Source organism: Salvelinus alpinus, chromosome 36 (genome assembly GCF_045679555.1).
Source record: "Salvelinus alpinus chromosome 36, SLU_Salpinus.1, whole genome shotgun sequence".
Classification (NCBI taxonomy): domain Eukaryota; kingdom Metazoa; phylum Chordata; class Actinopteri; order Salmoniformes; family Salmonidae; genus Salvelinus; species Salvelinus alpinus.
The window spans coordinates 11601384-11614870 of record NC_092121.1 but is presented as its reverse complement, the minus strand read 5'-3'; the positions used below and the strand labels follow the sequence as shown (position 1 = coordinate 11614870).

General features: G+C 41.7%; 1 protein-coding gene and 1 non-coding gene across 3 annotated transcripts in view; one reads left to right on the top strand and one right to left on the bottom strand.

Annotated features, from left to right (window-relative positions):
- The window catches only part of LOC139565249 (DNA (cytosine-5)-methyltransferase 1-like), a 75494-nt gene that overhangs the window by 23884 nt on the left and 38123 nt on the right, over nt 1-13487 (bottom strand). The window lies entirely within an intron of this gene.
- trnaa-ugc (transfer RNA alanine (anticodon UGC)) lies at nt 10159-10235 on the top strand. Its single transcript has one exon. It is a non-coding gene; the product is annotated as a tRNA-Ala (tRNA).

Here is a 13487-nt window from a genome sequence, read left to right as displayed (position 1 = left end):
GCTCGGGTGAGCTCCTGCCCAAGTCAAGCGCTGCTACTTTGCCAGCCAGGAAAGGTAAAGGAGGACAGATTAAAGACTGTGTTAGCACACTTAGCTAAAGCATATAGAGACCCACATTGGAAGTGTCATAATACCCATAAAACCTAGCAGTCAAACAGGGAAACGGTTCCAATCGTTTTTCCACCATTGATTTTTTTCATAGGGGATTTTAGAAACACTTCAAAATAAGGGCTGTGTTTTGTGTAGGCTTACCCTGGGGTGACGTTTTGATAACCATTTAAATCTCTCTCGGAGAAGGTGACTTTTATCAATATATTCGTCTCCATTTACTCTCCGATTCGAAAAATTAGCATCAAAGTAGACATCATGCAAGACTACAAATCCCTGCAAGCTCCTGCACGTCATCTCTATCTGACACCTTTGCTAACAGGTATTATATAAATGTAAAACTTGCACAAGACAGTTCACAGAATTGTCAATTTAAAGACATTTAGCCAATTTATTCATTACTACATGGTAGTTAATCTAGAGATTCTTAGCTTTGCCTCGATTAGGCAGTCTCATCCAGATCATCATGGCATTTGTAGTTCATTAGTATTTCATTTTGGGGGATTAAATACAGGCAAATATATTGATAAGTCACCTTGTCCCATGGAGATTACAGTTATCAAATACAGTTATCCATACAGTTATCAAAACATCACACCGGGGTAAGCCTACACAAAACACAGAAATTATTTTAAGTGTTTCTAAAATCCCCTATGGGGAAAATGAACAGTGGAAAAAACGATTAGAACCATTTCCCCGTTTTGACCGCTAGGTTTTTAATGGGTATTATGACTCACACTGTGGTACTCTATATGGATAAATTCAGGAAGTTCAAAAGGACTGCACCCTGCTTGGTTATCAAGTACCGGGGCCCTCATTTATCGATGTTGCGTAGAAAAGCTTCTAAATTAACTGTACGGAAAAAAATAAAGTTGGCAAGTACAAAAAGGTTGGTATTTATCAATTGCTCGTACGCTTGATTTACACACACCTGTAAGTATTTTGCCTTGATAAATCAGACACGTTCTAAAACACTGTGCTTATGCACGTGAAGTCTCATTTACATAAAGACTGCCCTAAATGACCATTTATGAACACAAATCTTCCCTTTAAAGCTGCAAGAAATGTCACTAATTTCTGTTCTCCAACATGGAGAAATCAAAGAAAAAAACTTTTCAGACTCAGGAATAGAACCTTTGATCACTGAAGTGGAAGCAAAACAAGTCATACTTTTTGGAGAACAAAAAATTGCTTGGGAGAAGGTTAGTGCTGTGGTAAATTCTGCCTCATCTGACTGCAGAACAGTTAATGAAATTAAAAAGAAATGGGTTGATTTAAAAACATATGCCAAAAAAGGGATATAAGTGCAACAGGAGGGCAGAGTGACTCTTCACTGTCTGCTATGGACCAGCGCATTGGCAGCATAATTGGAGAGACCTCACACGGAACCCAAACCGGCTGCGCGTGTGCGCCATCATGCATACATTTATTTTGTCCCCCCACACCAAACGCGATCACGACACGCATGTTAAAATATCAAAACAAAATCTGAACCAATTACATTACGAAAAGCATTAAACCTTTATTGCAATTTAGCTAGCTAGCTTGCACTTGCTAGCTAATTTGTCCTATTTAGCTAGCTAGCTAGCTTGCTGTTACTAGCTAATTTGTCCTGGGATATAAACATTGAGTTGTTATTTTACCTGAAATGCACAAGGTCCTCTACTCCGACAATGAATCCACACATAAAACGGTCAACCGAGTCGTTTCTAGTCAGCTCTCCTCCTTCTAGGCTTTTTCTTCTCTTGACTTTATTGCGATTGGCAACTTTCATAAATTAGGTGCATTACCGCCACTGACCTTGTTTGTCTTTCAGTCCCCCACGTGGGTATAACCAATGGGGAGTTGGCACATGGGTACCTGCTTCTATAAACCAATGAGGAGATGGGAGAGGCAGGATTTGCAGCGCGATCTGCGTCACAAATAGAACTGACTTCTATTTTAGCACTTGGCAACGCAGACACTCGTTGGCGCAATAATTGAATAATATAGATTTCTAAATGTATTTTGCCACGTGCACGCGACGCGAGCGAAGTAGTCAGCCTGTGATGCAGTCCTGAAACAACAAGAGATCAACACATCAATTCTTGGACTCAAACAGCAGCTGGAGGATGTATGCAACGGCCTGAGAGAGAAATCAACCATTGAAAGAACTTGTTGATTGTGTCAAACATGTGAGACAAATTCTGGCACAATGTAAACGTGTTTTCCTTGTCGATTTGATTACAATATTTGGAAGAACAGATACCTAAAACCGTTGTATGATATTGACTCTTGTCCTCAGTGTCAGGGCTATTATGGGTGGTGGGAAACACTCCCTGTCAGGCATGAGCTCATCGTGTCTGAGTGGGTCATTCCACTGAATGACACTTTTGATTGCAATGTTGTGAAGCACACTGCAAGCCTTGACAATGTAGCAAACCTAAAAAGGAATTTGCACATTGTATTACATCCACGTAATGTCATTTGAAGATATGTAATTTCATAGGCAAACCTTGCTAAGCTGGTATTGCAGTGGGCCTCCTGTCCCAGACAAGCACAGCCAATGCCCTTTCAGCAGGCCTATGGTGCGCTCCACTGTTGTTCTGGTGAGTGCGTGGCCTTGGTTGTACCTTGCCTCTTGTTGGTTTGAGGGGTTTGTGAGGGGAGTCATCAGCCATGTTTTTAATGGGTAGCCCCGGTCTCCTGCAGTTATGAACACAACATTCAGTTTCCCAGTAGAGGTCTAACATGGCAAATAAAACACAAGTCACTTACCAATAAGCCATCCATCCTCAACGGCTCTTTCCTGGAGGTTAGGGCCGACTGAACTGTTCTGCGCAATGAATGAATCATGTTTCCCACCTGGCCATTTGGCCACTACATTCAACAAAGCCAAATGTGAATCACAGATGACCTGCACATTGACAGAATGGAAACCTTTTCTGTTGACGAAGTTGAATTCGTTCAATGATGGTGCTTTTATTGCAATGTGGGTGCAGTCAATTGCTCCAATGACATATGGAAATCCTTTTTCACTTTGGCCTGTTGCACAGCAGTGTACGGTGTCGTGTCTTTGGCTATGCCGGATTAAGTGATATGACATGCTATTCTATAAAATCCTTTCTCTGTAATTAATATTACCTGATTGAGCTAATCATGTAAATGTAATTAACTAGAAAGTCGGGGCACCACGAAATAATATTTATAGAGCAGTTATCTTCCGAATAAACTCTTAAAGACCTAGTAATATTTTACATCAATAGCAGTCAATATTAATTGTCACCTTATTTCAGTCTCATCTGAAAGTTGTAAATTCTTGGTTATCTTCACGAACCCTGGCTAACAAGTTGAATCAGCAATACAAAATTGAGTTTAATTATTTATTTACTAAATACCTAACTAATCACACAGAATTACATATACACAGAATGAATCCTACCTTGATTACAAATTATGTCATAAAGGAAAACGTCCCAAGCGGACGGAACAGATATGACAGCTGGTTACACAAAGAAAAAGGGGTTGGGTTTGAGTGAAAGAGCGGGAAGACTGAAGAACAAAGGGAGAAGCGATGTCTCAATCGGGCCGTAGGCAGCTAATCTATCGTAAATACAGAATCTTATGCATTCTAAATTACCGCCCATTTGGAAAAGGAAAATGCTATAAATATTTACTCTGAGCTGCGCTTCAATAGGTTGGTGGTAGATGGAAGGCTGTGTTGCCCAACAGAGTCCTTTGAAGAGTGTCTCTGGTGGTGAACGGGAAACGTTGTAGTGTCATTGTTGTGTGGTAGACGGGATACTCTGTCTGTCCTCTCCTAGCCCACGTTTACAGCGGCCGCTGCTAACTCAACGGCTAGGAGGTATCCCTTCTGTAGCAAGTAAAAGTTCAAAGTTCATACCATTCGCAACCAAGCTCACGCTGAGGTTGGCTTCGTTCTGTAGTTATTATCTGAATCATTCTGACATCGGACCGTCATCCTAATGTACCCGGAACAGGAGGTTACATTTTTGTCAAGGGCTTATATAGTGGAGGGAGAGAAGGGTGTGTTTCATAGTTTATAACCCATGTCTCTTCACAGGGGCGGGCCACTGATTGAGCAGAGCTCTAATCTTATGAAAACCAAATTCTCTCATTTGGAAGCTAAAATATACATTTAATCTTTTCACAAATAGTTTCATTTAAATTGCACAACAATTCCATGTAAATCTGATAACTATAATGTGTAGACTTTCCCAGATACAGTTTATGTCGTCCTGTCATCAGTCATAATGTCTCAGATGACAACCGAACTGACATCATTTTCATTAAGTACCAACGCATTTTTTCAACTGGTTCTATTACCGAAATATGGTTCCTTTCCCTCCACTTGTTTGATGTTCCCAGACTCTCTATGTTTAACAAAGGCTATTCAAGAGTCCCTCAGTCGAGTCAAGAGAGAGGGAAGGGAGAAAGGTATTTATGGGGGGGTCATAAACCTCACCCACAGGCCAACTTCATAACAACGGAAACAATGTGTTGTGGGGTCAATAAAATAATACCACGAAGGACTGCAGAGAATATTCGTCTCATGGTTGGTTGTGAAATGCCAGACCGATCCGCAATCTCCCGTTGGAATGTTCCAGTGGCCAAAAATCCCAGGGTGGAGAGTAGAGGTTGACTGATTAATCGGAATGGCCGATTAATTAGGGCCGATTTCAAGTTTTCATAACAATCGGAAATCGGTATATATATTTTTTTACACCTTTATTTAACTAGGCAAGTCAGTTAAGAACACATTCTTATTTTCAATGACGGCCTAGGAACGGTGGGTTAACTGCCTTGTTCAGGGGCAGAACAACAGATTTTTACCTTGTCAGCTCGGGGATTCAATCTTGCAACCTTACGGTTAACGAGTCCAACGCTCGAACCACCTGCCTTACATTGCACTCCACGAGGAGCCTGCCTGTTACGCGAATGCAGTAAGAAGCCAAGGTAAGTTGCTAGCTAGCATTAAACTTATCTTATAAAAAACAACCAATCAATCAATCATAATCACTAGTTAACTACACATGGTTGATGATATTACTAGTTTATCTAGCGTGTCCTGCGTTGCATATAATCGATGCGGTGCGCATTCGCAAAAAAGGACTGTCGTTGCTCCAATGTGTACCTAACCATAAACATCAATGCCTTTCTTAAAATCAATACACAAGTATATATTTTTAAACCTGCATATTTAGTTAATACTGCCTGCTAACATGACTCGTTGCGAACAGTGAAGACTATTTCTTCCTAACAAAGACAGCCAACTTCGCCAAATGAGGGATGATTTAACAAAAGCGCATTTGCAAAAAAAGCACAATCGTTGCACGACTGTACCTAACCATAAACATCAAGGCCTTTCTTAAAATCAATACACAGAAGTATATATTTTTAAACCTGCATATTTAGCTAAAAGAAATCCAGGTTAGCAGGCAATATTAACCAGGTGAAATTGTGTCACTTCTCTTGCGTTCATTGCACGCAGAGTCAGTGTATATGCAACAGTTTGGGCCGCCTAATTTGCCAGAATTTTACGTAATTATGACATAACATTGAAGGTTGTGCAATGTAACAGGAATATTTAGACTTATGGATGCCACCCATTAGATAAAATACGGAACGGTTCCGTATTTCACTGAAAGAATAAACGTCTTGTTTTCGAGATGATAGTGTCCGGATTCGACCATATTAATAACCTAAGGCTCGTATTTCTGTGTTATTATGTTATAACTAAGTCTATGATTTGATAGACCAGTCTGAGCGGTGGTAGGCAGCAGCAGGCTCGTAAGCATTCATTCAAACAGCACTTTCGTGCGTTTTGCCAGCAGCTCTTCGTTGTGCTTCAAGCATTGCGCTGTTTATGACTTCAAGCCTATCAACTCCCGAGATTAGGCTGGTGTAACCGATGTGAAATGTCTAGCTAGTTAGCGGGGGGCGCGCTAATAGCATTTCAAACGTCACTCGCTCTGAGACTTGGAGTAGTTGTTCCCCTTGCTCTGCATGGGCCGCGGCTTTTGTGGAGCGATGGGTAACGATGCTTCGAGGGTGGCTGTTGTCGATGTGTTCCTGGTTCGAGCCCAGGTAGGAGCGAGGAGAGGGATGGAAGCTATACTGTTACACTGGCAATACTAAAGTGCCTATAAGAACATCCAATAATCAAAGGTATATGAAATACAAAATGGTATAGAGAGAAATAGTCCTATAATTCCTATAATAACTACAACCTAAAACTTCTTACCTGGGAATATTGAAGACTCATGTTAAAAGGAACCACCAGCTTTCATATGTTCTCATGTTCTGAGCAAGGAACTTAAACATTAGCTTTCTTACATGGCACATATTGTACTTTTACTTTCTTCTCCAACACTTTGTTTTTGCATTATTTAAACCAAATTGAACATGTTTCATTATTTATTTGAGGCTAAATTGATTTTATTGATGTATTATATTAAGTTAAAATACGTGTTCATTCAGTATTGTTGTAATTGTCATTATTACAAATACATTTTTTTTTTTAATCGGCCAATTAATCGGTATCTGCTTTTTTTGGTCCTCCAATAATCGGTATCGGCATTGAAAAATCATAATCGGTCGACCTCTGTGGAGAAGACTTGGGTATGCACTGGGATGGCATTGGTGCGTTTCGTCTCCCTTTCTAATACTGGAGTTGGTTGCAGAGATACAATAAAATATGCCTTGGAAAACTAAATCGACTAATAAGCCAAGTGTCGCTCTCAGCAAAAAAATCTGCACGCTCAAATGAGGGCCCAGGATTTGGTTTTGAATCTGAATTTAGAAAACTGAATCTGAATGCATCTGAGAAGTTGAATACAGTGCATTCGGAAAGTATTCAGACCCTTTGACCTTTTACACATTTTGTTACGTTACAGCCATATTCTAAAATGTATTTAAAAAAATATATATATATATATAATCAATCTACACACACTGCCCCACAATGACAAAGCGAAAACAGGTTGACATTTTTGCAAATTTATAAAAATAAAATGTAAAAAAAACATGATTTACATAAGTATTCAGACCATTTGCTATGAGACTCGAAATTGAGTTCAGGTGCATGCTGTTCCATTGATCATCATTGAGATGTTTCTACAACTTGATTGGAGTCCACCTGTGGTAAATTCAATTGATTGGACATGATTTGGAAAGGCACACACCTCTCTATATAAGGTCCCACAGTTGACAGTGCATGTCAGAGCAAAAACCAAGCCATGAAGTCGAAGGAATTGTCCGTAGAGCTCCGAGACAGGATTGTGTCGAGGCACAGATCTGGGGAAGGGTACCAAAACATTTATGCAGCACTGAAGGTCCCCAAGAACACAGTGGCCTTCATTGTTCTTAAATGGAAGAAGTTTGGAACCACCAAGACTCTTCCTAGAGCTGGGTGCCCGGACAAACTGAGCAATCGGGGGAAGGGCCTTGGTCAGGGAGGTGACCAAGAACCCGATGGTCACTCTGACAGAGCTCTAGAGTTCCTCTGTGGAGATGGGAGAAAATTCCAGAAGGACAACCATCTCTGCAGCACTCCACCAATCAGGCCTTTGTGGCCAGATGGAGCCACTCCTCAGCAAAAGGCTCATGAAATCCTGCTTGGAGTTTGCCAAAATGTACCTAAAGACTCTCAGACCATGAGAAACTAGATCCTCTGGTCTGATGAAACCAAGATTTAACTATTGGGCCTGAATGCCAAGCGTCACGTTTGGAGGAAACCTGGCACCCTCCTCACGGTGAAGCATGGTGGTGGCAGCATTATGCTGTAGGGATGTTGTTCAGCAGTAGGGACTGGGAGACTAGTCAGGATCGAGGGAAAGATGAACAGCGCAAAGTACAGAGAGATCCTTGATGAAAACCTGCTCGAGAGCGCTCAGGACTTCAGACTGGGGTGAAGGATAACCTTCCAACAGGACAACGACCCGAAGCACACAGCCAAGACAACGCAGAGTGGCTACGGGACAAGTCTCTGAATGTCCTTGAGTGACCCAGCCAGAGCCCGGACTTGAACCCGATCGAACATCTCTGAAGAGACCTGGAGCGAAGCTCCCCATCCAACCTGACAGAGCTTGAGAGGATCTGCAGAGAAGAATGGGATTAACTTCCCAAATACAGGTGTGCCAAAAAGACTGAAGACTGTAATCGCTGCCAAAGGTGCTTCAAATTACTGTAAAGGGTCTGAATACTTATGTAAATGTCATTTCAGTTTTGTATTATTATTTTTTTGTTGCAAAAATTCTTAACCTGTTTTTGCTTTGTCATAATGGGGTATTTTGTGTAGATTGATGAGGGGGGAAACTATTTAATATATTTTAGAATAGGCATTTCTATCTGGAATAGTGTATCTGAATGCGATGCCTCAGATGAAATAAGCCGCGTATTTCATTCATTATCAATGGAGAAAGCTCAAAACTGCGGAGGACAGCAGAGAGGGGGATGGTGGGATTTGTGTGAAGCATAAACACAATCAGAGGTTAAAGCACTCGCCGTAATCAGCAGGTTAGGAAGAGTATACAACCATTCTAGGGGGCACTCTGCCACAAATGTGCTCATTTGATCTTTTCCAGCTCCAAACAGCGTGGTGGCGAGTCAATAAGCAAGTCTAATCTAGGCAAGCAACAATACAGGCTCCAGACATCACAAGCCAGCAAAAAAAAGTTACACACACACTCATAAGCACACAACCTCGTGTGATGGATAGCTGTCGGCTATATTAGCCACGATTTACCGTTATTTGGTGCAGCTTCAAATGTCGAACAAAGTTGGAAATTGTCTCGCCTCTGTCTGTAATTTTCTTCCCACACGTTTTGCAAGTTGCAATCTGTTTTTTGTTTATACAGCGTCGTCTTTATATCCGAAAATAATACTTTTGGGTGAAAGAAGAGGAAGACGCGTTCAGAGTGAAAGAGGAGGAGGATTTTACAGTAAAAGAAGAGGAGAAAGAGAAAGAGGAGGATGCAGCTTTTGGGGTGAAAGAGGAGGAGAGGGAGATGACTGTCACATCGAAAAAGGAGGAGGAAGAGGAACCTGGATATCAGGGCCCGGTTTCCCAAATGCATCTTAAGGCATCCAATGGTTCTAAGGATGAACTTAGCCATAAGATGGTTTTGAGAGACCGTTCCCTGATTAACACTAGTAAGTACTGTCTTAAAAACAGAGGAACAAACTCTGCAGTTGTTGAACTGATGTTTTTTTATATAACTTTTATTTAACCAGGTGACCATGATGTCATAATGATAGTTTAACCAGGTGACCATGATGACATAATGATAGTTTAACCAGGTGACCATGATGTCATAATGATAGTTTAACCAGGTGACCATGATGTCATGATGTCATAATGATAGTTTAACCAGGTGACCATGATGTCATAATGATAGTTTAACCAGGTAGGCCAGTTGAGAACAAGTTCTCATTTACAACTGCGACCTGGCCAAGATAAAGCAAAGCAGTGTGACACAGACAACAACACAGAGTTACACATGGAATAACATACAATAAACAAGCCAATAACACAATAAGCAAGTCAATGACAGTAGAAAAAAAGAAAGTCTATATATAGTGTGTGCAAAAGGCATGAGGAGGTAGGCAATAAATAGGCCATAGTAGCGAAGAATTACAATTTAGCAGATTAACACTGGAGTGATAAATGAGCAGATGATCATGTGCAAGTAGAGATACTGGTGTGCAAAAGAGCAGAAAAGTAAATAAAAACAGTTTGGGGATGAGGTAGGTAGATTGGGCGGGCTATTTACAGAGGACTATGTACAGCTGCAGCGATCGGTTAGCTGCTCAGATAGCTGATGTTTAAAGTTGGTGAGGGAAATATAAGTCTCCAGCTTCAGCGATTTTTGAAATTCGTTCCAGTCACTGGCAGCAGAGAACTGGAAGGATGTGTGGTGTTAAAGGGGAAATCTGCAATTACTACATCCCATATTTTGATTTTTAAATTATTTATTTATAGCCATTGATTCTTGAAGAACACAACACATGCCTCATGAGCTTACTTCAACTGTTGTATCAATGACGTCTGGTCCCGTGTGGCTCAGTTGGTAGAGCATGGCGCTTGCAACGCCAGGGTTGTGGGTTCAATTCCCACGGGGGGACCAGGATGAATATGTATGAACTTTCCAATTTGTAAGTCGCTCTGGATAAGAGCGTCTGCTAAATGACTTAAAATGTAAATGTAAAAAAATCATTCCAAGGCCTCCATCTGAATTCACCCGCCGACGTTCCTCTGCACTGCCACACACAATTTGATTGGCTGCTGTCCGATTCAAACTGTAATCCGTTAAATGAAGAGTTGATGCGCTGCACACTTTTTGTAATAGCATCATTTTTTATATTTGGGTTTGGGGAGGGTATGAAGTCAAGTCGAGTCATAAGGCTCAAATCCAAGTCAAGTCACGAGTCATTGGTGTCAAAGTCGAGTTGCAAGTCATCATATTTGAGTCCTCGAGTCCACACTTCTGGTACATAGTGTCTTTATTGATATAAAAAACGTTTTCTATATTAAGGGGTACTTCGTTTAATATTACAGGCTTTTAAAATGTAATATTGGTGCACAATTTCTACTTAAAATATCAAAGGGACTCAAAAGGGACTCATTTCGTGGAACGACCAGTACACAATAGCAACATTGTCTATTGTCGAAAAACAAACCTAAATAATTGCAAGTGGGTGCAGTAAAATGTAATTAAAATCGTCACAGAACCATTGAGCACATAACATAAGCCAGCATCTCTTCATATTTATTTTGGGTAGGACAAATGGAACGAATAGATAGACATAGATCTATATTATCTGCATTATGCAACCGAAAACTACAGTTAATAATGAATGTGTAGAAATACAAAGCATCCATGAATAAAAAATTAATAATTATATTCATACACATACTCAACATATGATAGAAATTAGTGCTGTGAATGAAAGTGAAATGTACAAGTAAAATTAGTATTTCACCAGAAGGTGGCACTAGTTCATTACGGTTGATGTGCAGTGAATTTCTTGAGGCTGCTTTGTGTGTGTGTTTTTTTGCTGTGATATATCTATACAGGAATGTGCAGCTGACTCCAAGTGACTGTATGTTTTAAACTCGCAAGTGTGCAGTCTTGTTTTTCCCAATGTGGATGCCTGTTTGTGGGTGTGCCTGTGTGGCTGGCATGAGTGTGTTCATGTCTTTCTAAGCATATGCAGCTGTTTCAGTTGAGCTTTCTGCGCACAGCGTAACCCTTTATGCCTTTTGTGTTCTTCACCTACAGGTTTCTGGACTGTAATATCTTGCTGCTGAGCGCTGGAAATTCTTGGCCACGTTCCCAGCAGCGCAAGGTCATGGCTAAAAGGGATCCAGCTTTTGTCAAATTAACTTCAAAAGTAAATTTTCGCATTTTACAAAACCCTTTTCCTAACCTTGACCTAAGTCTCATAACCTGCTACATTAATTATACTAACCTGCTACGAAAAGTCAAATCGGACTTTCATTTGACAAAAGCTGGATCCCTTCTAGCCATGACCACACGCACTGGGGCTGATTTAGCCAATGTTCCCACCCAGGAATCCAGGACTTCTGACAGCAACCAGGCCAGGCTCTCTTTCAAGGCCACACTCCGTCAGCCTCTCCAAGGCTGTGGCCCAAGGCCAGCCAGGAACCTCTCCCTCAAAAGGCTGTCTCCCGTCTTCATGGAGCTCCCAGAGAAACAGCCACTCTCTCCGGCGACAAAATGGCGCCGGAGGAGATGGCCGCCGTTTTACGTTCTCCTAACAAATTGTGCTATTATGTGGGGTTTTTTCGCAATATTTGGAAATTATTTTGTACATAATGTTTCTGCAACCGCATCTTACGGAAGAAAAGAGCTTCTGGATATCAGGACAGCGATCACTCACCCCGGATTAGACAAAGATTTCTTCAACAATAACAAGCAGGACTCACACGATATTCTCCTAACACCCCACAGGGCAGACATTCCAATTATTCGCAAAAGAAAGCAACGCAGAGGACGAAGAGCCGGATGCCTCATCCGGACCCGCAGAAGGCAACTAGGAAAGCTGCCGTTACCGTCAATATTACTCGCCAACGTGCAATCATTGGACAATAAACTAGACGAGGTACCATCACGAATATCCTACCAACGGGACATCAAAACCTGTAATACCCTATGCTTCACGGAATCGTGGCTGAATGACGACATGGATATTCAGCTAGCGGGATACACTCTGCACCGGCAGGATAGAACAGCACACTCCGGTAAGACTGTGCATATTTGTAAACAACAGCTGGTGCACGAAATCTAAGGAAGTCTCTAGATTTTGCTCGCTTGAAGTAGAGTATATTGTGATAAATTGCAGGCCACACTACTTGCCTAGTGAGTTCTCAGCTATACTTTTCGTGGCTGTTTATTTACCACCATAGATGCTGGCACTAAGACCGCACTCAGTCAGCTGTATAAGGAAATAAGCAAACAGGAAACCACTCACCCAGAGGCGGCGCTCCTAGTGGCCGGAGACTTTAATGCAGGGAAACTTAAATCAGTTCTACCAAATCTCTATCAACATGTTAAATGTGCAACCAGAGGGAAAAAAATTCTAGATCACCTGTACTCAACACACAGAGACGCGTACAAAGCTCTCCCTCGCCCTCCATTTGGTAAATCCGACCACAACTCTATCCTCCTGATTCCTGCTTACAAGCAAAAATTAAAGCAGGAAGCACCAGTGACTCGGTCTATAAAAAAATGGTCAGATGAAGCAGATGCCAAACTACAGGACTGCTTTGCTATCACAGACTTTAACATGTTCTGGGATTCTTCCGACGACATTGAGGAATACACCACATCAGTCACTGGCTTTATCAATAAGTGCATTGAGGACGTCGTCCCCACAGTGACTGTACGTACATACCCCAACCAGAAGCCATGGATTACAGGAAACATTCGCACTGAGCTAAAGGGTAGAGCTGCCGCTTTCAAGGTGCGGGACTTTAACCCGGACTTACAAGAAAGCTTTGTAAGCTTTCTTGTAAGCTTACACGAAAGCTTTGTAAGCTTTCTTGTAAGCTTACACCGGCTCCAACGCTCGTCGGATGTGGCAGGGCTTGCAAACTATTACAGACTACAATGGGAAGCACAGCCGCGAGCTGCCCAGTGACACGAGCCTATCAGACGAGCTAAATCACTTCTATGCTCGCTTCGAGGCAAGCAACACTGAGGCATGCATGAGAGCATCAGCTGTTCCGGACAACTGTGTGATTACGCTCTCCGTAGCCGACATGAGTAAGACCTTTAAACAGGTCAACATACACAAGGCTGCGGGGCCAGACGGATTACCAGGACGTGTGCTCCGGGCATGTGCTGACCAACTGG